Raw genomic sequence first — 24,344 nt, forward strand, 5'->3', positions numbered from 1 at the left:
ATATATATATATATATATATATATATATATATATATATATATATATATATATATATATATATATATATATAAAACCTACTGCGGTCGCCAGTAGGTAGTTATAGTTAGGACCAAATTACCATAGGAAGAGCATTTTATGTTTTGCTTATAACTTTAGCATCGTTTGATGAATCTTCATGAAATTTTCCAAACTAATTCTTTGTTCATATCAGCTCCTATGTTAAAAGTTTGGGGATAATTCGTCAAGGGGGGCCGAGATAAAAGGGGGACCCAAAACAAGTTTTCTCCATGTTAATTTCCATAGGAAACTTTAGACAAGGCTACAGGTCGAATGGGTGAACATAATTACCCCAAATTTGGAAGGGAGAAGTGTATTGGTCTAGAAAGCACACTTTTGTTTATTTGGTGTAAATCTGTTCAGTAGATTTGGAGTAATATAAAAATTCCCAGATATCGATATTTGGGAATTCTGTCCTATGATTGGCTGGGGCGTTACAAGCATGAGCTTGGTGCTTAATGGCTACGAGCGGTTGCAACTAGGAAGTGTTGGCCATCATTTTGTGATTCAATTGAAGCGAGTAAGGGGAAAAAAGGGGAAAATGAGTAGGCAAGAGGAGGATAGGAGCACTGTAACCTCTGTGGGGGACTGCGAAGCGAAGTAGGTACACCTACCTGCCTGAAAGTGCGGTGCTGAGATGAGATGCTGCTACACTCGGGTATGAAACCAAGTGCCTGAACCATGAGCTCATTGCTGTAAAGTGATGTGGTCTGGTCTTTGCAGCATATGTGTGGAAGTAGTTTTTGTAGGCATTCATACCATACAGGGAGTGGGAAGCGAACTACTGACCGCTCCCATGCATTTATACTATACCGGAAGTGAAGTACTCACACCTACTACCTGACGTGAAATACTCATGGGTACTCGTGTGAAGACTCGGGGATCATACCGAGCTGATTGGTGTAAAGTGACGGGCTGTGGGTACTGTAGAATACTGGCCGCTGAAGTATAACTGTGTAAGTAATGTTAGTATGCGTTTATAGTATACAGGAAGGGAAGCAAAGTAATCACCCCTACTGGTCTGAAGACTCTGAATTAACCTGGGAGCCTAAATCGTGAGTTTATTGCTGTAAAGTGATGTGCTCTGGGCGGTGTAGCATACCTCTAGAAGAAGTGTTAGTTTTTGTTTATACAATACAGGGAGTGGTAAGCGAACTACTCACGCCTACAGGTCTCAAGACTTGTGGATGAAACCATGGGCTCATTGCTGTAAAATCATGTGGTCTGTGTAGTATTGCAATGTAAGTCATAGTAGAATGTTAGTATGTAATGCTACTAGAATGTAAGTATGTAATGTTAGAATGTATGGCTTTTCATGTGGGGAATCTTGGGAAGTTTGTACACGGTGCTGGAGAAGATGGTTGCCTTGTTGTCTGGTCTTGTTGGTGGCTGTTTAAGCTGTCTTGTTTTCCTGCAAATAAATCTACTTATCCGACCCACTGCTATCTGCCTCTTCACTACATAAATTTGACGACGAGCAGGAGAAGGTAAAAAGAGGGCAGCACTCACCAATATTTCAAGCTTGCTTGCGTTCTGCTGAAGACACGTTTTCTTTGTGTAGCTGTTTTTACGCATCCCAGGGTCGTCGATTCATTGAACTATGTTCTCCAACCTCTGTTAGGATTTATATTCTTAGATTTTGGGCTTCCTCTGCCTCTGAAGTACACTCTGGTCACTGTCTGGTCACTGTGCTACAATTGTGCAAGTAGTGTTAGTAATTCTGTAGTTATGCAGTAACCAATGCATCATGGCCCTAAGGAGTGCCACATCACAGGCGCAGCTCATACAATGTCCTGGGGTGTGCATCTGCGGGACATTTATGTTTGCTATTACAGGGTGGGAGCATGGCTTCCACCCTGTGATAGCAAATCCTTGTTTGGTTCATTGAAGTGAGAGGAGGAAAACTTTGAATCACTTCAATAAAATGATCCGGATGGTAAAAATGGAGAGAAAAAAAATGAAGCTGGGTCTCACCCTTTCATTGAAATGAGCCTCCTGGTAGGTAATGTTTTGACTCCAATTCTATCATTATATTGCGGGGTCTGTGCAGGACTGTGGACCTTAATCTCACATGTAAATTAGGAGCAGGAGAGCACAGAGACGTTTGCATCATAGGGGATTGCCATGTCCCTGGGTATTGTTTGCTAATAGTTCAGAGGGCTTCGAGGCCAATCAAAGTCCAGGGATTGCCACCGTCCGGGGCTTTACATAAATATGCTGGGTGGGCCTTGCCAGTCCTTGAAGCCTTTGTGGTCCTAGGCAGTGCTTTATTGGTTTGTAATCACACTGGCAGTACTCAAGGTGTTGTAATAAAGTGATACATACATAGAATCCTTGCAGTTGTAGAATTCCAAAGGCTTCATTCATGTAATAGTCTGTTGGTTTAAATATGGTAGGTGCACCACAAAGTTACAAATGTTTTCCCTCATATCCTCCTATAAATAGACGATTTTCACAATAAACTACAGACAAGTGTTGTCAGAAAAAGAAGACGTATACATTCACTTATTTATGGGTAAAAAAAATACCCTTTATTAAAGCAACACAAATAAATGAAAATGCAACTTTATTGGAAGAAACAACAGTATAGCATGAAATACGTGGCTGGGATTCCTCTGGAAGCAGTATGTGTGCCATGTCCAAGAGAAAAAGAAAGGTAGTGAGAATGAAAGGAAGATAGTGAGAATAGGACGGAGAGGGAATGGGTGGAAGGGAGAAGGGGAGGGAGAGTCAACATAACAGAGAGAGGAGGAGACAGAGCGTCGGCCTACTGCACCCAGCCCTCACTATTTACCTCCCGTCACCCGTGTGTCTAGGGCGCTGGGGTCCACGATAAAGAGTGCGGTCCAGCAAGTCCTTAAAATGAAACAGTTATGAATGAGGCCAGAGATTACATTATTAGCTACGGGAACATCGCTTGCGTGCACCTGTGCTCCCAGGCTGCTGCACCCCAGCCCCTTCCCACATACTGTGCTCAATTGTAGTTCTTTGACACTGAGGCTTAACTGCTCACCTGCCGCCATCGGTGTGTCCAACGACGGGCTGGTGTAAGCTCTGACTCCGAGGTGCCTCTGTCAGGGTGACACAGCAGATCTCCGGTCAGGGACGGTGTCTTGATACCACGATGGAAGGAGTTAAAATGCCAAAGGCATCATTACGGGGGGAGCACCCACTCTGCCCATTTCGGTGCAACAATTCTAGTCTCTGAAAAGGGAAAAAAATATAATGGTGGAAACGTCTGTAGGTAAATGAAGGTTTATTTGAAGCTTAATAGAGAACTACAGTTGAGTGCATCCTTCCTTCTTGAAGTACGATCTACCAACTATTAGTGGTAAACGTGGTTCAAAGAGGAGTTGGAGTGCACGAGAATACTCAAGGTTATATAATAATATGTCATGCCAACGTTTACATAAGAAGGAACAGAGCGCATGCTAGAAGCAGAATGTGCGCGTGTAATGCAGTGGTGCAAGCCTGTGTGCATGTACACTTAGTAATCAGCTCACTGCAGTGCCCTAAAAGGCAACGCCACGTGTCTGTAGGGCAGCGCTGCCCGATGGCTCAGGCCTACAGTACGGTCCAGCAGGTCCCTAAAATGAGATGTGACTAAATGAGGTCAGAGATCAAATCATTACAGAGAGCAATATCGCTTGTTCGCACCTGCGCACCCATTCTGATTCACCACACCCCTTCCGTAGCACTGCACTCAGCACGTGTCTGTAGGGCAGCGCTGTCTGCTTGCTCAGGCCTACAGTATGATCCAGCAGGTCCTTAAAATAAGAGAGAGATGTTACTGAATGAGGTCAGAGATCACATCATTACGCACGGCAACATCGCTTGCTTGCACCTGCGCAGCCAGGCTGATGCACTTCGCCCCTCCCGCAGCACTTCGCTCAACACATGTCTGTAGGGCAGGGCTGCCAACTGGCTCAGGCCTACAGTATGGTCCAGCAGGTCCTTAAAATGAAACAGACATGTGATTTGACTGAATGAGGTCAGAGATCACATCATTACAGAAGGTAATATCGCTTGTTTCACCTGCATACCTAGGCTGATGCACCCCATCCCTCCCGCAGCACCACACTCAATTACAGCCCCTGTGCACCCAGGCCTCACTGCTCAGCTGCAGTAATTTTTGTGTGTCCATACACGACGGGGAACAGTGTTCACAATTCAGATGTGGTGTTTATTGCAGGATGGTGTACACCTTATGGATCACTTTTGAAACACGACGTCCAGTAGGGTTTTCAATTGATGTCCAGTGGGATACGAAATGCGCAGCATTTACGAGTTTAGTAATATGGCGGATAGGATTTGCGTGGTGATGGAGCTTGTTACACTACCGGTATAGGAGTGCAGTTTTTCACAAACAAAATAAGATATACATATTTTTTGGGGAAGATATAAAACATTACATAATTTTTAAAATAATAAAAAAAGTATACTAGAATTCCAAAATATTACAAAAAAATATAGATTTTATGAACATTAAAATATGAAATTAGCATTTAAAATGTCTGTGAAATTAACTGAAAAAACCATAGGTTTTACAGACGTTATAGTTAGGAATTAGCATTTAAAAAACCTTTGAAATTCACAAAAAAACCCACAGTTTTCAGTTTTTTAAACCAGAGAAATTCACCTGTCATAGTTAGTTCGGCTAACTATAACTCGCGCCCCCGAAATGCACTGCTGATGACGTCAAATATTACATTATTCATGACATGGTCATTGGCATCACTAATGACAACATCCACGTGAAACACTTGATACATCCACTCTAAAATACTGACTATAATTTTCAAAACCATGAACACACCAATACAAGTTAGTACATATCCACCCACTAAATCCTAGGTCTAAATCACATCCATTCATTCACCCTTACAACCACTCATACATACAATCAGCCTTCAATACAGCATTATCATATCCAGTGGCACATATGTCTACAGACACTCACACACCACCACTCATTCATAGATTTATTCACACACCTAGTCAGTGTTGTAAATAATTAGTCACACTTTTATTTACTCACCTGTCCAGTTATACACATACCACATCACTTATTTAAACAAATACTAACACATACTTACGCTATAATACAATAACTAATACAAGCACACACTGATCAATACAGGCACTCTCACAATCACTCAGTCTCACATATAGTCATTTATACAGTCCAACCCTTATATATACTGCCTTTCACATGTTCAGTTACTCACACATGTACCACTGAGGCATCCATTCACTCACCAAGACACTCATAAAAAAATTCACCCAGCCTTACAGCCCTCACAGATACAGACTTGAACACATATACCCAGTGAATTATCCACTCACATATCTATGTACAGAGTCACACCCACCTCCCATCACACAGACACTCAGGCAAGCAATCCATAGCTCATATAGATCTTCATTTAGCTGCTAACCAAACTATGAAATTCCTTGCACACCATCTGACAACGGAAACTGTGTGAATGTCTGTATCAGTTGCTAACACAAGCTTTACAAAAGAGACAATAAATCACTCACTTATACAGTCAGTCACGCACCTACTTAATCATCCATCCTGACTCTTATACACCCATTCATTCTTCAATACACCTTGGCATATATATGTAAAACATATTTACATGTTATAGAACACACATTCACTGGATGATGTCATCAGTGATGTCATCAGTGATGTCATTTAAGATGTCATCAGTGATGTCACAGACCATGTCAAGAATGATATATTATGTGACGTCATCAGCAGTGCATTGTGTTGGCGCAAGTTATAGTTAGCTCATTTAACTATAACAGGCAAATGTCTCTGGTTTTTATATGAGTCAAATGTCCTACTAACTATAATGTCCCTGAAACCTATGTTTAATTTTGTGAATTTCAAACGTTTTTTAAATGCTAATTCCTAACTACAACGTCTGTAAAACCTATTGATTTTTTCAGTGAATATATATATAATATATATATATATACATACAAACATACAAACATGCATACATACATAAAGACAGACATATATATATATATTTATATATATATATATTACCTACTGGCGGTCGCCAGGAGGTATATATAGTCAGGATTTTTTTGAATAGGGATTTCTGAAAATTCTACGTTGAATAACTTTGGCGTTGAAGGACGGAATTGGCTGTAATTTTCAGGAAAATGGCACATATTGTTTCTGAGCGTCCCCTGAAAGTTTGGGGGGAATTCGTCAAGCGGGGGCCGAGATAAAAGGGGAGTCCCAAAACGTGTTTTCCCCATGTTAATTTCCATAGGGCGGTTGGACTCACTTTTCGCTCGAATGGCTGATTGGATTTTTATGAAACTTGGCAAAATTGTAGGGAATGGTAGCCCGATGTGCCTTTGCTAGGTCTCAAGATATGTGCAATAGTGGATTTTGAGTAATTTAGGTTAAAAAAATATATATATCTGTAAGCGCGCACCGGGGAGCGCACCGGGGAGCGCTCCGGGCGCGGTACGCGACTTGCGCGCGGAAAGCTGATTGGCTCCCTGGTGTCTGTAAACATTCTAAACAGTCCGGAGCAGCTGCCATCTTGTGTCTCGGTAGGATCGAGAGACAAGAGGTGGCCAAAACAAAGGGGGAAATGACCATAAGGGGGAAGGGTAGATCCTCCCTGACCCCCTAGGTTTGATGTGGGGGATTTAAAAGAGCCCCGCGGGGCAAAAGAAATTTTTTTTCTCGTTTTTTTGCAGGGGGAGCGCCCGGTACGCGCACCGGGAAGCGGTCCGGGGAGCGTAATATGGGAAAAAAGAATGATAGCATTTTCAAATATTGTATGTTTATTGATTGTTCTTTGGGTTGGTTTTTTTTTTGTTTTTTTTTATTTAACGCCTTCGATGCTGATGACGAGCTCAGCTCGTCATCAGCCGCGGGTGACGTGTGCGGATGACGAGCTGAGCTCGTCATGTATCGCGGTAATTAGAAAAATGCCGCACAGCGCAAAAATCACCGCAGCAGCGATGCGGTTAAGTAGCAACATGTAGGTACCAATGCAGAGTCTAAAAATGAATAAACACCATCTCCTTTGTAGATATCTTGCATGTTGTTTCAGAAGTTATTGTGGTATATGGAATTCATACCATAGTCTGTCAGGAAAGCAGAAACAATATGGAGGCAGGAGATGATAAAGAGATGTTAAATACACATTGAAGATAATATAGTTGGAGAAAGGAAGTAACTATGAGCAAACTTACTATGTAACACAAAAAAGTTGCACAGTATATTTTAAGTCTCACTTTATATTATATCTTTTTGGGTACTATTTCATAAATTTCAAATAAAAAAGAATAATGTCTCAAACAATTTTAACTTTTAAAATTTAAATTTATTGTTCTGATTTTTCAAAATCTAAAAGAATTTCTAACATCAATTCATCAGGTATGTCCTCCTTTTCATTCCATGATTCACATTCTTCTACACATTTAATTAATTCTACGTCTAATGTGTCATCCAAAAAGTCATTTTCTTCATTTTCTTCCTTTGGATTGTTTTCAATATTAATTTGAAAGGAAATATTATTTTCTTTCTGTTGGGCTTCCATTTTCTTGCTGTAAATTGCATAAAAAATAAATATATCAGTAGAGATAGGTTACTGTTGGGTTAAAGTTCAGACAGGTACTTGTGAGTTTTTAACAGTAAAGTTATCTTTGGGCACTGTATGGATTCAGGCAGGAAGTAGAACTATTACAAAAAGCCTGTGATGAAGACTAAGTAAATTCATAATTATACCAAAGAAGCCTAACTCAATCCATAATTATAACAGAGAAGCCTATCTCAATCTCTAACTCTTACAGAGGGACAGTATATAACTATCTGACAAACGTTTTCACAAATTACCATAACATAGTTCTCCTTTCAAATTTTTAAAATAACTTCTTACCTTTGAAAAAGAAGTTTAAGTTGTCAGTGAAAATGCTCTTCAAATGTACTTCAGGAAGTAGTAGTCAAAATGGCTGTGTTTCTCTCTCTTTCTTTATATATATTCAGGTACATAACCAATCAAATGTCATGATATAATCGTAGAAAATGAAAGTAACATTTTAATTGGTTGTCAATTCTAACACTTCATATGTGTTTTTGTCATGTAATTTACCTCAGGATATTGAGGCAGGCCTACAGCATAAATGTCTCAATGGAATTCCATCAAATTTGGGTAAATGGTAGGGAGTGCTATGTAGTAGGGCCTATTCTATATTTGATGAAAGTGTCTCAAGTGGTTTTTCTGTAAATTACTTTCCCACCTTTTTTTATCGAGCGCTTACCGGTTCGCGCACCGGTACGCGTACCGGCAGCGTTACGGGAGTCCTCCATTTTGTGTTTCGGTAGAATTGAGACACAAGATGGAGGGCAAACAATGTTCGGAATGGGTAGAACGGGGCACGGTAGACACTTCCTGACCCTTTAGGTTTTTTGAGGGGGGCTTAGGACGCTCAAATAGGCAAAAAAAAAAAAAAAATTGCGTGGAGAGCGCCCGATACGCGCACCGGTAAACGTACCGGGGAGCGTACTTTGGTGAAAAATAGTGAAAAAACTTAGAAAAAGATAATCATTTAGAATGATCAGAGGTAGGGTAGCTCTGAAAAGAGCTATTGGGTTCTGTGGCTGATTTAGGTACCTTCAAGTAGGTTAAAATGCACAGTCTTAAATTCAGGAGGAATATTCTATTCCCCTCATCTGACAAGTGCACACCATCTCCTCTGTAGATGTCTTGCATGTTGAAACGAAAGGTATTGTTGATTATTGAACCCATTCCATAGTCTCGCATGTAAGCAGAAACAGATTTATTCACATGTTTCCGTGATTTCTCAAATTGTGGACAAAATTGGTTGGACCAGTTCCATTTCTCTCTTTGGCATATATTGGAATATACCAAGGAAGTTTGGGGAAAAAGTGTCATCAATTGATGAAAGGTGTCCTTTAAAAGCATTTCCAGACCAACCCCAGTCATAGTGCCCAAATCATTTCCACCACAGTGCACTATTAAGAGGTCAGGGTTTGGCAGATGCATAAAAAAATTATATTAAAAACATATAAAATATATTTTTCATTTAAAAGAATAATACATTTTACAGCTTTTGATATTTGCTATTAAAAAACCATTGAAATTCACTGAAAAAACCATAGGTTATAGACCATATATAGTTAGGAATTAGCATTTAGAAAACCTTGAAAATTCACTGAAAAAACCATAGGTTAAAGACCATAAATAGTTAGGGATTAGCATTTAAAAAACCTTTTTTTCCTCACACAAAACCATTGAAATTTGCATATATAGTTAGTTGCACTAACTATATATCGTGCACCCGCAATCCACTGCTGATGATGTCACATATTACATTATTCATGACATGGTCAGTGACATCACTGATGACATCACTGATGACAAATAAAATGACATTACTGACAACATCAGTGATGACATCATTCATGTGTTAATACAATGAACCTCTACAGACTCTGATATAACCTTAGATACACTCAGTGTAAACAGACACTCACAGATTGTCATTTATCCATGGAGTTACTCATACACCTAGTCAGTCATGCAAATAATCAATCACACCTCCATTAACTCAACGATACAGTTATACACACCTTACTTATTCAAACATATTCTTACACATATTTACTCTCCTATACAATCACTGATACAAGTTTTCAATGATCCATGCAGCCACTCACACATTCACTTGCTCTTAAACACATTAATTTATATATGTCAACTCTCACATGTACTGTGTTTTACATATGTACTTACTTTGACATGTAGCACTGAGATATCCATTCACTCACCAACACACCCATGCACATAGTCAACCACCCATACAGCTGTTTCCACATGCAGTTTTGAACCCATACTTCTAGTGAATCAACTGTTCACACATCTATGCAAAGAGTCACACACCTCCCAGCCACCCACACACACACACTCACTCTCCCATACAAATACTTGGGCAACCAATCAATTACACATATAGTTACCCATATAGCTACTGATCAACACATGCAGCAGTTTACAGAACAACAGACATAATGATGCATAAATTAAGACAGTTTAATCACTAACCCATGCACTCAGTGAGACACATTTAATCACTCTCTCATACAGTCAGTCATGCACCTACTAAATCCTTCATCCAGACATTTATACATCCACTCATTCTTCAATATGTAAGACATATTTTAACTTTACAGAAACATACAGTCACTGGATGTTGTCATCAGTGATGTCATTTTATTTGTCATCAGTGATGTCACTGACCATGTCATGAATGATGTAATATGTGACATCATCAGCCGTGGATTGCGGGTGCGCGATATATAGTTAGTGCAACTAACTATATTTGCGAATTTCAATGGTTTTGTGTGAGTAAAATAAGGTTTTTTAAATGCTAATCCCTAACTATATATGGTCTATAACCTATGGTTTTTTCAGTGAATATATATATACACATAACGATATGTATATTATTTGCTGATTTCCAAAGATGCTCTTTTCTAAAAAAATCTGGAAATAAATACTCTAAAATCGTCTGGAATCCTCGGCAAACCCTGAATATGCCTAGTTTCAAGAGACTGCTTACTCTGTGCTCAGAATGTTGCCATAGTTTAAAAATACAAAGTGCCGTGTCCTCTTCGGATATAATTTCATGCTTTTACAAGGGAAAGAATTGTTTGCCAGCCATCGTGATGCACATGTCAGAGCGAGGGCTAAGCGCTCCGTGAGGACGTTAAGTGCATACGCAGGTACAGATCGTGCATTACACGATTCATTTGCAGTAACAGCCCATCTGGTCTCCTTCCCCTTCAGAGCACGGTTTTCCCTTGAGGTCCTTTCCATGTGTACTTTTACCTTATGTAACGTTCTCTTTGTTGGAAGAGCCTACTGTGACCCTGTCAGGATTGCTACCAGAGGGGCGACCTCTGTAATGACCATCCTCGAGCAGCCACGCTAACTTGGCCAGTGTTAGCTGATTAAACTTTTAACAACATCCCCTGTGCGATAAAGGGCAAAATGACAACTTTGCCCATCGTCAAGGTGTCTGTATAATAAACTAATTAGTAAACCACACAGTCTTTGGAGCTTTTAATGAGTGCTATCGGCTGGCCTCTGTAATAATAACCCAGCCTGCCCCCTTTTGGGATTCAATTAAGGCACAGACTGTCATATGCTTGGCCTCGCTGATCAATGAATCCATTCCGACCTTTGTTGGAGCTGTTTGCAAGGTCAGTGGCAACAGCAAGGACAGCCAGCTTGGTAAAAGAGACATACACATTGGCAGCCGACAGGCACCAGGGCCAGATATTAATGCTACCTGGCTCATATGACAGCAAGAGTTTCTCTAACAGAAAGGATAGCAGAAAAAAAAACTTCTACAATTTTTTTTTTAAACGTAGTTCTACTTTTACAAAACAATACATTAACTGAGAGGTATCAATGCGATTATTAAAATTAGGCCACGCATTTAAATAGCTTTCAGTGGATTGTTATGCAAAAAGTGGACATTTTGTCTAAATCCTGAAGCCCTTTCACAGAAATCAGTTTCGTATATATTTAGTTTTCTAACGCTGTTTCCTCTAGTTTAATCCTTCCGCTAATCCTAGCAAGCAAATATAAACGTGTCCTTCCTACTCTAGACCACGTTTTTTGTCCAGACACTAGGGAACAACTTGCTATCAGGAAAGTGACCAATTTGATCCTAATTATAAAACATTGAAAAGAAATTATGCAAGTGGCACAACCAGAGCAACAAGCAAAGCAAGTTAGTTTGAGTGATCTCCAAGTCTTGTTTTAAGGCGTTCAAACTGTGCATTTCATTTGGTCGGATGAAGTATTCTAAATATATTTGTGATCTTCTGCATCCCAGGAAATCGGTATTTGCCTATTCTGCATAACTGTTTTGAATTGTAGCAAGGTTGGCTTGTGGGAAACGACTTTAACTACAAAGCACCGTCAATATCGTTAAATGACAACAGTTCATCGGAATATGTACTAGGTGGGTAACTTAAATGACGACCTATATTCAGGTATTTTATAATAAAAGAAATAAAGCCGGTAAATCACATTAAATTAACACAACAGATTTGCTAATACAAGAGCACTCTGATACAGTGGTGTTTTATGTTTTTATTTTTTTTAACTCTCACCCGACTTTTTTCGGTCTAAGTCCCCAGAGCTGATCTCACACACCAGCTACAAGGAGCCTGAATACCCTGGTGATCTCTGCGTATAAAAGCAATAACATTAAAGTTGGTTATCCACAAGTCCACATAACGAATCCAAATTACATATCAGAAGTGCTACGTGGCAAATTAAAGGAGAGAACTTAGGAAGTCATATAAATAAGGGAGTCTTGCCTTGAAAAACCTGGCAATGCAATGCACTTTTGAATGCTGCTGAAGAAGTGTCTTTAATTCTGCTGTAAAATTGAATGCTTAAGCAGAAAGCCTAAATTGGTCCATTCTAGCCCATCTGCATGCAACTTGTCGCTGGTATCTCAAGCCTATGACTCATAATAGATCATGCACAGGGGTATTTCTTTTTGGTTTTTACAGTCTTTTATTTTAGATTTTTCAACACGAACAGTACAACACATAGACTCAGCTAAACAATTCAATGCAAAGCGTGGGAAAATCATGGATGGATCAGTTGAATCTACTTAACAATAAACCCATCATTGTCGACAGTGCAAAATCCCTTGGTGTCATACTCAACAAAAAACTCAATCTAATCTTCCACATCAATTCCATTGCAAAGTCTGCTCAATACCAACTGCGCCGTCTTTGGGGAATTCGTCACTTTTTCCCGGAGCAGGACCTTAAAATCATAGTGGAATCGCTGGTCCTCTCCAGACTGGACTACTGCAATTCTCTTCTTACTGGCCTCCCCAAATCTCACTTGTCCCCCCTTAGATCTGTTCTCTATTTAGCAGCTCATTTTATTTATGGGGCGAAAAGAAGCGACCACATCACACCGATGTTATTCACCCTCCACTGGCTTCCCATCGAGGCTAGAGCTATCTACAAGACTGCCTGTATCACACACAAAGCCTTGCACTCCTCCTACCCTTGCTACCTGGCGAATAAACTGAAACTCTCTGGATGCTCTAGACCATCACGTAATGCCGAAAATCTACTGCTTGAACCTCCCACTTTCAAGAAAGAAAGATCGATGGCCCAATCCTATTCAGGCAACGCGGTGAGAATCTAGCACTCACTTCCGCCTCAGCTCCGGACCACCACCTCCTCCCAGGTCTTCAAAACGGACCTCAAAGTTGTCCTCCTCCAAAGACACCTCCAAAAGTAACTCACACCCTCTCTATTATCTGAAAGAAGACCTCCCATTACTGAAAACTCTATTCTCCATGACTATGGAAGTGCCTTCCCAGTGTGTTCGTGTGGTTGGAGTGTATGCCATTTATCGCAGTATTATCAGTGTATCTGTGTTTGGTACTCTTTTGTAACATGCACACGCCACTTTTCTCTTGTAGCACACTGTTTGCTACCTCTCACATTTTGTTTTCTTTAGTTACTTGCACAAGTGCCACCATTGCCTACTCAACGTTTGTTCTTGGGCCTCAGTGTCTAGCATATATTGCAGTATATTACCTCTAATTGTACTTTGTTTTCTCTTGTAACCTGCACACTTGTCACTCTTTCCTCCTGTAATGCACTGTTTGCTACCTCATGTATTTTGTTTGCTCACAATTGTCACTTTTACCTCATGTAACTTATCGTCTCCTTTTGTAATTTGTTCACTTGTAATTTCCTGTTCCTATTGTGAAGCGCTCTAATTCCTTCGGGTAAAGTCTGCGCTACATAAAAACGCATAAATAAAATAAAATAAAATAAAATAGATATCTACTATAAAGGATAACGAGAGAGGGAAGGAAATGGTGAGGACAGTGAGGGGTGTTTGAGGGGGGATGGAGAGAGGGATAAGAAGCACCAATAGGACAGAGCCCCACCATGAAACCACTTCAACAAAGACTGCCCTGGATATAGCCCACGACCCAGGATACCCTTGGGTGACCGTCCCCTGCCCTTCATTAGAGAGGAATAGGGCCCGTACCTTCCTATAGATGTCTAGTTTATTGGTGATCGTTTAAATGAGCCACACATAGGAAGCCATTTTAAACATTTCCGTCAGCCATTCCACATGCGTGGGTGTTAGAACTGTGGGTTTATAGTTGGCTGAGGTAGGTACCTTAGTCCAAATAGGGACCCTTGCTTCTAGTCAGGGAAAGGAGGGACACACTCTTAGATAACCCCTGTTCACCCCCTGGTAGCTTGGCACAAGCAGCTAGGCTTATCTCCAGCAATGTGTAAAGTATTTGCATCCACACTCCCAGTAACACAGTGATAACACCACAAATTGACACCACACTGGTTTTTATAAATATAGCAGCTTCTTTATCAAAAGGAATACAATGAGACCAAACGATAGAAATCAAACATATGCGTATTCGTAATCTTTAATTTTGCCGGTTATTAGGCCAGCAATCCCTTATAAGTTCTTGCTGTATTAATGAGCAGTTCATAATGATCTAATGCATTCCTAATGCAATGCTAAGCAGTTCGTAAAGTAGTAATAACACAGTCCTTAATGCACGTACTAATGCAGTTTATAATGCAGGAATCATGCAGGTCGTAATGCAAAAATAATGCAGTTCGTAATGCAAGAATAATGCAGTTCGTAATGCACGAATAATACGATTCGTAATGCACTAATCAGGCAGTTCGTAATGCAAGAATAATGCGATTTGTAATGCAAAAATAATGCGATTTGCAATGCAAGAATCAGGCAGTTTGTAATGCAAGGAATAAAGTGTACGCCAATCGACGCAGGTCAGCTTGGGCCCCTACTAGGCCCCAACATCAGAGACAATGGTCCTGAGCTTAAAGGGGTGGCCCCGGTACCTCTGGACAGGTACGGGTCGCTCAGGGACTCAGCGCATCTAACATGGTGCAGTTGGAGAGAGCTCGGAACACTCAATCAATCAATCAATCAGTCATTTGTTAAGCGCGCTACATACCTGCAAGGGTCTCAAGGCGCTGGGGGGGGAGGTGGAGGCCGCTACTGATTGAACAGCCAGGTCTTTAGCATCCTCCTGAAGGTCAGCAGGTCTTGGGTCTGTTGTAGGCTCAGCGGGAGGGTGTTCCATGTCTTGGCAGCGAGGTGGGAGAAGGATCTCCCGCCGGTGGTTGTTCTTCGGATGCGTGGAACGGTGTCGAGTGAGAAGTCGGTGGAGCGTAGCTGGCAGTTGGGGGTTTAGAAGGAGATCCCTCTGTTGAAGTAGGCTGCGCTGGTCTTGTGGATTGTCTTATGTGCGTGGATGAGGAGCTTGTTGACGGGGAGTCAGTGCGGGTTTATCAGGTGGGGGTTGATGTGGCCATGTCATGGTACATCGAGGATCAGTCTTGCTGAGGCGTTTTGGATGTGTTGTAGTAGATTGATGAGCTTGGCCGGGGCTCCCACGTAGAGAGCATTTCCGTAGTCGAGTCTGCTGCCGACGAGGGCCTGGGTGACTGTCTTTCTTGTATCTGTCGGGATCCATCTGTAGATCTTGCCGAGCATGTGGAGGGTGTTGAAGCAGGAGGAGGAAATTGCGTTGACTTGCTTGGTCATGGCGAGCGTTGAGTCGAGGATGATTCCCAGGTTGCGTGCGTGGTCGGTGGGGGTCGGGGCTGACCCTGTGCCATTGGCCACCAGGAGTCGTCCGAGGCTGACGGGTTGGAGCCGAGGATGAGGACCTCCGTCTTATCCGAGTTCAACTTCAGACAGCTGATCTTCATCCAGTCGGCGACAGCCTTCATTCCATCATGGAGGTTGGCTTTGGCGGTGATGGGGTCCTTGGTGAGGGAGAGGATCAGTTGAGTGTAGTCGGCGTAGGAGATTATGTTGAGGTCGTGTTGTCGGTCGACGTTTTTGAGCGGGGCCATGTAAATGTTGAACAGTGTCGGGCTGAGGGAGGATCCTTGGGGTACGCTGCAGATGATGTCATGTGTTCCTGATGCACGCCTCCCCAGGCCACACACGCTTCTGCTTCCTGAGCGAAGTTCAAGCCTTACCTGGGTAGTGAGTTGCCTCGCTCTCTCTATCTCCCCGCTCTTCGGACATCCTGCTGGGTGGCCCGATGAAGTTGCAGCTCTGGTGTTAGGCAACGCTGCAACAGGGCGGGTTACGGCGCTGCCTTTTCTGTCGTTGACCATCTTGGGCAGATACCTCTCGGTGAACAACGATCACAACCCCTTTTACCTTGCAGCTTTCTTAGCTTAAATAAATCCTTTGGCATGTTGCTGCACGAGTCGGCGGCGGTGATCCTCACTCTCAGCCTCAGTTACGATGACGGCTCGGGCCACAAACAGCAATACAGCAGCGTGGTTTCATACTGCAGGGCAATGCGATCACGGGCACCTCGTAAACAGTACCTCGGACCTCACGGCAGTCTTTCAGAAATCCTGTAGCATGTTGTGGCTCAGGCCGGCAGTGGTGATCCTCACTCACAGCCTCGGTAACAATGACGGCTCGGGCCACAAACAGCAATACAGCAGCGAGGACAATGTTTCCCGCTGCAGGGGCAAAGCGATCACGGGGCACCTTGTAAACACCTTGTAAACAGACCACACAGCAGTCTTCCAGAAATCCTGTAGCACATTGCGGATCGAGCCTGCGCTGGTGATCCTCACTCACAGCCTCAGTTACAATGACGGCTCAGGCCACAAACAGTAATACAGCAGCATGGACGATGTTTCACGCTGCCAGGGCAATGTGATCACAGGGCACCAGCTCTTCTCGGGCCCTTGGAGACATGCTACTTCAGGACACAGCACACAGCAAAGTCCTCAAAAGCAGGGGGGGACAGCACACAGCAAAAGTCCCTTGTCCTCTCCTTAGTCAAATCAGCAAACTGCAGGCCAGCCCCAGATAACACAGCAGGGGCAGTCCTTCTCTTCAGTCTCTTCAGCAGTTCTTCTTTGGCAGAGGTTCCTCTTGATCACAAAGTAGGTTCAATCCTTTTTCAATCTGGATTTCCGTCTTGAATTCAGGGATTTGAGCTCTCACACGTTTACCCCTAAATGCCTTTGAAGTCTTTGTGTTCAGGGGGCTCTGACCACCGTCAAAATCGGACCTGGGTGTCTTCCTGGCAGTGCACTCCCTCTTCCTTTTATAATGCAGGTCTGGGCCCCAGACGCTGAGCAGGAGGTGGAGCTATCCTTTTGTGGCAGCAACATAGCCCTCTTTACATACAGGGGGGCCCCTCATATTAAATGTAGGCCAGCCTGTTGCTGTCTGTTAGACCTGGCATCATTGGTGTGAGTCTCTCTTCCATTTTGATGGATTTCCTCCTCTGTTTTGATATTTTTAGCTAGTTATATGCTCTGGGCACTGTTCCACTGCTATTCAGTGCCACAGTACAAGTGCTCCCTATGTTAAATTGATGTACTAATTGGTTATTCCCTGATTGGGTTATTTGAGTTACCTGTCAGCCCCTACTACAGTGCACCATGTGTGAACAGGGCTTGTGAATCAAATGCTGCTGGTGGGCTTGCAGCACTGGTTGTGCCACCCCCACCACCCATAGGAGCAGCTTGTAAAGTGTGTTTCAGGCCTGCCATTGCAAGGCCTGGGTGCAGTCTAGTACTTCCATGTCGACTTGGCAAGTGCACCCACTTGCCAGTCACCAAACCTTCCCTTTGCTTCATATCAGACACCCCTAACGTAGGCCCAATGGCAGGGAGCATTGTAAGTATAAGGTAGGACATGCTCTGGTGTGTGTAGCATGTCCTAATAGTGAATTACAGCCACTTTCGTTTTTCACTATTGAAGGCTACCTATTCTCCATAGGCTAGAATGGGCTTTTAGATTATAACATTCTTATAATCCTAACTGACTCAGGGAACATGGTAGAAATTCGAATTTAGAATGCCTGAACTCAGAATAATAAAATACATCTTTTAGTAAAGTTGGTTTTAATATTCTGTGTGTGAAAATACCACTTTTAGAAAGTAGGTATTTTCTTGCCTAACTATCCAGGCCTACCTCTGCTAGGTTGTGTATTCCTTGTCTGGGTTTGTGAGTGACAGGGCTGAGGGATTCCAGGAGACAGGCTGGGCAGCCCCGTGGTGAATAGTTAGATCTGCATCTAGATGGGAGGGAGGAGTTGCACCTGGGACCTGAATAGGGCTGGGCCTTCCCTCTACAATGCTGGCTCCACCTCCTGTGGCTTATCTGATGTCTCTGCCCTGCACTGTGAAAAGAGAGAAGGAATCTTGTCAACAAAGTGCTCCAGAGGTTTATCTTCCCTCCCCTGTGCTGGCTCCACCTCCTGTGGGGCGGCTGATGTCTCTGCCCTGCACAGTGAAAGGAAGATGAAAGTCATGTAAACAAAGTGCTTAGTAGCTGGTTTGGACTAGGCAGAGGCCTCTCTGCCTTCAGAGAACAAAGGATTTTGGGGTAAAAATATTGGGACCCTGATCCAAAGGAAATTAGATCACTTCTGGAATAAGAAACCTTTTGCCAAGGAGAAGAACCAAGAAAGCTGCAGGAGTGTGACTGCCCCCCTGCCAGTGTGCTGTTTGCTGGGTTAGCCTGCAGTGGTTGCTTCATTGCCACGGAAAGGAGAAGGAACTTTTTAAGGACTTTCATCTTAAAAATATTCTCCAAGGGCTTAAACTGTGCTTGCCTCCTGCTGAAGTCTCAAGGATGAAAGACTTCATCTCCAGCTCCCCTCTGTATTTCCTTGCTGGGAATTCTCAACTCCAGACAGTTGCGTGTCGCCGGGAGCTGGATGCGCGACGCATCAAGAGGAAGCGTGTCGCCGCAGCTGATGAAATCGGCTCATCGCCGGAGAAGCGAGCCTTTGTCGCATCTCACTAGACGCGTGTGTTCATCGAAGCTGCCTGCTGTTGCATCACCGGAGAAGTGTGACTCCATCGAGAGAGTCGCCAACGCATCACCTGAGAAGTGTGTCGCAGGGGCTGTCGCGGCTCCAAAGTACAGCGTTGTTGCAAGGCTGCCAAGACGCCTATGCATCATCCTCTCAGCGTCATCTCATCGTCGCATCAAGCGTGCCATCTTCTCACATCACAAACGGATCATCGCATCGCATCAAGGCGCCATCTTGTGCACTGCAACGGGCCCGCAGGCCGAGAATCTACGCATCACCTCCGCACCGGTAAGGAGCACAACGCACCCCCTACTCTGCGCAAGCATGGAGGCCCGATGCATCATTTCACCCGTATCACGGAACTGATGCATCTCCCCTTTTGCAAGCCTTTTGTTCACTTTGAGTTACTCATCCGGTACTTTGTTGAGAACTTTGCCACATTCATCATCAACTTGAACTAAGTAACTTTTATCATCTTTAAAGCAATCTTAAGTGTAGTATTGTGGATTTTTGTCATTTGTGGTCTTGTGTTTAAGTCTATATAAAGAGTACTTATTGTTATAAAACCTGGGTTGTGTCCATCTGTAGTGGTTTCACTGTATTATTGTGTATATTCACAAATGCTTAACACACTGCCTCTGAGTTAAGCCAGTCTGCTCATGACAAGCTAGCAAGGGGGTGAGTAGGGGTTATTAAGGAGTGTTATCCCCTTATCCTGACTTAGAAGTAAGGGTCTCTATTTGGACAAAGATGGTTACCAATGCCAACTAGAGACCCCCAGATCTAACACTGTCTCACCTACCCCTCTTTGGTGTCTGTAGACTCCCCAGACCCTGTCATATCCAAATCCAGATGGTCAATACTCAAACAGGCAGAGGCACACAGGAAGGTTTAAGACAAGAAACCAGCCACGTCTAAAAATATGGTTTCTAAGCACACAATTTAAAAACTATCTTAAAAAAAAGATGTGTTATTACATTCTGAGTTCAGGCACACCAAACTCCATCTCTCCATCCTATGCCGATAGGAAGATATGCTGGAAACATGTGACACAGCATTCCCCATTCTGTCGTATGGGCAAGATGGCCTTGCAACAGTGAAAAACGAATTTGGCAGAATTTCACTGTCAGGACATGGTACACACCTCAGTACATGTCCTACCTTTCACATACACTGCACCCTGCCCAAGGGGGTACCTTGGGCCTACTATAGGAGTGTCTGATGTGCATAAAAAGGGAAGGTAAGGCCTGGCAAGTGGGTGCACTTGTCAGGACAACAAGGCAGTTAACAAACTGTGTGCAGGCACTGCAGTGGCAGGCCTGAGATCTCTTTTTGGGTCGACTTGTGTGGGTGGCACAATTAGTGCTGCTGGTTCACTAGTAGTATTTGCATTAACAGCCCTCGTACCCATAGTTCACTTTACTAGGGACTTTACTAGTAATACAAACTTACCAATTATTAACAACCAATTACCATAACACTTTATACAGGGAACACTTACCCTTGAACACTGATCAGCAGAGGCAAAGTGCCCAGATTTCTAAAACCAATGAAAACAGGTCTGAAACAATACAGGAGGAAGGCAAAAAGTTCAGATATGACACTGCAAAAAAGGCCAAGTCCAACACAACCCCCTTCCAGTCAAAACACAGGGTATATCAATCACTATCTTGAGGGGCTTCCCTTTTTTCAAATAAAATCAGGAATATTTATTTAGCGCACATATCACCCCGAAGTCTCATGGCGCTTTGCGGAATACGAAGGAGTTGGTTTGCACTGAAACCAGCTAGGAGTCAAACAGCCATGTTTTTAGCTCCCTGGAAAAACAATTATGGTCTGAGATAACGCATAAGTGTAAGGGGAGTGTATTCCAGAGAGCAGATGCGAGGAAGGAAAAAGATCTCCTCCCCTTTCTTATGGCATGAATTTGGGTGGGTATTAGAAGGAGTTTGTTGCTGGATCTTAAAGCCCTGCATGGTCGGTACCAACTGAGTTTCTTTTTCCAGTAACGGGGACCATTACTGTATATGTTCTTATAGGTTGGGCAGAGAATCTTGAAACGGGTCCGCTTTCTGACAGGAAATCAGTAAAGAAGTCTTAAGTTGGGTGCCGAAGGGGATCCCGAAGGGAGATTCAGCACCAGCCTGGCAGCAGTATTCTGCAGGACTTTGAGCCTGGTATGAAGATCTTCTTTTATTGAAGACAGCAAAGCATTTCCGTAATCCATACCGTTGATGATCAAACCTTGGACTAATGGCTTCCATTGGGAGCCATTTAAAAACTTTACGTACATTTCGCATAATGCCAAAACAGGAACCAATTAGGTAGTTTACCTGGTCTTTCCTAGACAGTTGGTTGTCTATTTGGATGCCTAAGTTCGGAACTGATTGCCTTAGCACTGGTCAAGGGCCAAGGGTTTTTAAGGCCACCGCTCACTTGACCAGTGTTCATGTGCTTTGCCAAAAATAACTATTCAAGTTTTTCCTCCGTTTAGTTGTAGGTGATTTAGGTTCATCCACCTGTCGATATGGGTCATACAATTTTTAAAACGTGATTTCTCGTCTGTTGAATCTGGAGCAAGAGTGATCAGAACGTGAGTATGGTCAGGGTATGACACTACATTAAAGCCATAGGATCTGATCACCTTGGCCAGCGGAGTTATGTAATGATTAAAGAGCGTCGGGCTCAGAATTGAGCCTTGAGGCACTCCCATCATTACTAGCCTATTGCTGGAAACAATATCATCAATCTGAACAGCGGTGACTCGATCAGTTAAATAGCTCCTCAGCCATTTAAGGCTTTCCCTTGGACACCATTCTCCCAGAGTCTTAGATCAAAAATTATTAGGGAGATGGTGGTGAAAGCAGCAGATAGGTATAACAGGATGACAATAGATGATTGTCCTCAGTCCAATGCTAACTTGATGTTATCTGTAACTTCTACCAGTGCTGTTTCAGTACTGTGGGCAGCCCTAAACCCAGACTGTGATGAGTCCAGTAAACCATGGCTTTCCAGATGAGTGACGAGCTGTCTATTGACCAATAATTCAAGCATCTTCCCAAAATTGGGGAGAACGAGATAGGGCGATAGTTAATTGGAAGTTTAGGGTCAGCAGTAGATTTTTTTAGGATGTGCCTGATTCTGGCAGGCTTTCATATCTTTGGGACAACAGCTTGTGACAGCGAGTTATTAAATAGGTCAGTGAGATGATCAAGAAATACAGGCGCACTGGTTGGGAGGAAACAGGGTGTTGTGGGATCCACAGGTGATCCAGATAAAATTGTTTCCATAGCTCTAATCACAGCTTCCAAATTGCATAAAGAGAATTCTTCCAAAATGGGAGGGGAACCAGTGGAAACAGAGAGATGATTTCCTGAAATAGTAATGTCTTCTTGAGGTGGACAGGAGCTGTGAATTACATTAATTTTGTCATCAAAATATTTAGAAAGGGAGTCCACCCAGTATGTGAGGTGGAAATAGATGACTGTACTGGAGGTGACATGAATTCTTTTAAGATATTGTAAAGCTGCTTATTGGAGTTTGCTGCTTTTTCTATATGATTTAGGAGAAACAATAGAACACAGCCCAGGCCAGCAACTGCAGGGGTGTATTCCAGTTCTACACCAATCTGAACCCAGTTGCATCCCTCTGTCTATACTCTCAGGGCCCCTTAAGCTAACCCAGGGAGAACCCATCTCCTCCCCTGGGGAGCTAATCTGTGCAGCGCCTAAACTTACTTTGCTCACAGATGTGTCCTCAGTGGTAGACAGTACCCACATGTCCAACACAGTAGTGTGGCCTAATCCACTCTAGAGGTGTGACTCCAGCCCACCTCCCACGGGCAACTCTGTCCACCAAGACAACCAGCCACAGTGGCCACTGACATCTGTCAGTGATGAGAGCCAGACCTCTGTGGCATCAGCAAGCTGGGGGCTGTAGCCCCAGGTGCCTGGCACCTTTTCTCCACTCTCCCTCCTGCCAAGTCAGGCATGGCATCCTGACACTGGCCCCCAGCCCAGGGTCTGTTCCCTCTGGCTGGACAAGAGACTGAGGTGGGCTCCTCCACACCCTGCCTTCCTCTCTGGACCCCTGCACCCTCCCCACTGGAACGGTACAACCAGACACCAGAACTAGTGGGATGCTGATTACAGCAGTCCCCTTTAGTTCACCTGACACTTTGGGCTCCCCCTCAGGAAGTGGCCTCCCGGTACAGACTCGGCTCCCCTCTAGGACCCTAATGGTAGTAACCAGGTCCTTGGACTGGGTATTGGGCACCTTGGGACACAACCCCCGCCCACTCCTTATACTCTTAGACAGGACATGGTACCCTGCACCCCTCCCACAACATTGGGACCTATCTGGACCACCACAAACTTCCCCTACCCTACATCACCAGGTTGGGTACCAACTGAGTTTCTTTTTCCAGTAACGGGGACCATTACTGTATATGTTCTTATGGGTTGGGCAGAGAATCTTGAAACGGGTCCGCTTTCTGACAGGAAATCAGTAAAGAAGTCTTAAGTTGGGTGCCGAAGGGGATCCCGAAGGGAGATTCAGCACCAGCCTGGCAGCAGTATTCTGCAGGACTTTGAGCCTGGTATGAAGATCTTCTTTTATTGAAGACAGCAAAGCATTTCCGTAATCCATACCGTTGATGATCAAACCTTGGACTAATGGCTTCCATCGGGAGCCATTTAAAAACTTTACGTACATTTCGCATAATGCCAAAACAGGAACCAATTAGGTAGTTTACCTGGTCTTTCCTAGACAGTTGGTTGTCTATTTGGATGCCTAAGTTCGGAACTGATTGCCTTAGCACTGGTCAAGGGCCAAGGGTTTTTAAGGCCACCGCTCACTTGACCAGTGTTCATGTGCTTTGCCAAAAATAACTATTCAAGTTTTTCCTCCGTTTAGTTGTAGGTGATTTAGGTTCATCCACCTGTCGATATGGGTCATACAATTTTTAAAACGTGATTTCTCGTCTGTTGAATCTGGAGCAAGAGTGATCAGAACCTGAGTATGGTCAGGGTATGACACTACATTAAAGCCATAGGATCTGATCACCTTGGCCAGCGGAGTTATGTAATGATTAAAGAGCGTCGGGCTCAGAATTGAGCCTTGAGGCACTCCCATCATTACTAGCCTATTGCTGGAAACAATATCATCAATCTGAACAGCGGTGACTCGATCAGTTAAATAGCTCCTCAGCCATTTAAGGCTTTCCCTTGGACACCATTCTCCCAGAGTCTTAGATCTAAAATTATTAGGGAGATGGTGTTGAAAGCAGCAGATAGGTATAACAGGACGACAATAGATGATTGTCCTCAGTCCAATGCTAACTTGATGTTATCTGTAA

The sequence above is a fragment of the Lissotriton vulgaris genome, chromosome 1_1 (assembly GCF_964263255.1).
Source record: "Lissotriton vulgaris chromosome 1_1, aLisVul1.2, whole genome shotgun sequence".
Classification (NCBI taxonomy): domain Eukaryota; kingdom Metazoa; phylum Chordata; class Amphibia; order Caudata; family Salamandridae; genus Lissotriton; species Lissotriton vulgaris.